Source organism: Phalaenopsis equestris, unplaced genomic scaffold, assembly GCF_001263595.1.
Source record: "Phalaenopsis equestris unplaced genomic scaffold, ASM126359v1 Scaffold000069, whole genome shotgun sequence".
NCBI lineage: Eukaryota > Viridiplantae > Streptophyta > Magnoliopsida > Asparagales > Orchidaceae > Phalaenopsis > Phalaenopsis equestris.
Window position 1 is genome coordinate 527,273 of NW_018164511.1, and position 1,318 is coordinate 528,590.

Here is a 1,318-nt window from a genome sequence, read left to right on the forward strand (position 1 = left end):
TACCCTCTCCCAAGGAGTGAATCATTTCAATCCACTGCAACATGTACCAAGGAGTAGGTAACCTCCCTTCAATAATATCAATAAGGACCCTGGAGTCAGATTCTAAGATAAGTGAGGTGAAGCTACACTTTTGGGCAATAAACATAGCCAAAAAAATAACCACTATTTTAGCCTCCAGAGGGTCCCTAGCAATAACAGGAGAATGAAAGTAGAGTAAACACTTTCCGTTATTATTTCTGAACACCCCTCCAATACCAGCATAAGGATTAGAAAAGCTACCATCTGTGTTAACTTTAATTCCCCCCTTTGGTGGAGGAATCCAATGGATGAGTGCATACTTGATTTTTTTGGGAAGACTATGGGATGTACTGTGAAGGATATCAGGAAGCTTCCCATGGCAATATAATTTCTGCAGGTAGCTGATGCAGTTGGTAGCAATGGAAGCAGCTGCCACCCAGATGTATTCATATTTAATCTTGTTCCTATCCATCCATATAAACCAAGCAGTTATACAAGGAATTGGGGGTAAGTCTTGGTCCTGCCAATCCTTCCAGCTGAGGGAGAAATCATTCCAGGATAATTGAACAGTTTCTAACTTTAGTTTGGGAGTTAAACAGCTCCAAACCTGTTTAACTGTGGAACATTGGAAAAATAAGTGCTTAATAGTTTCCTCATGGGATTTACATAACCCACATCTAGAAAGACCTCTCAAACATTTTAACTTCAGTATATCATCTGTGGGCAGAAAGCCATGGAGTAATCTCCAAGAGAAAAATGACATTGAAGGGGATAGGAATTTATTCCACACACATTTACTCCAGCTGACTCTTTGTTGAGGAAAACAGAAGTTAGCAATGGCTGCAGATAAAGACTGGGACACCTTCTTTTTCACAATCAGGATATCCTTACTTTCTCTATCAATGTTGCTTTTCATAATCTTCTGTAAAGTTTTGTTATCCAATATATTCTGTAAAGCTTGCTGATTCCACTCACCATTGAACCATAATTCAGCCACCTGAGTTGCAGGATTAAATTGAGGGTTAGCTGAAGTGTTGATTAAAGTATTAAACCCTCACCAGTCCAATTATCCAGCCAAATATTAAGCTTACCCTTTCCAATTTTCCAAATGAATAAGTTTCCAGCCTGAGATCTTACTTTTAGCATATTGATCCAGGCCCTGGAATCCCCAAGTCTTTTATTAACAAGGGAGGGGTGCACCTCTCTACAGTATTTGCCCTTCAAAAATTTAGCCCAAAGAGAACTCTGAGCTCTGAACATCAACCAAAGCTTACAAAAATTGATTTGAGAGATCTGAATG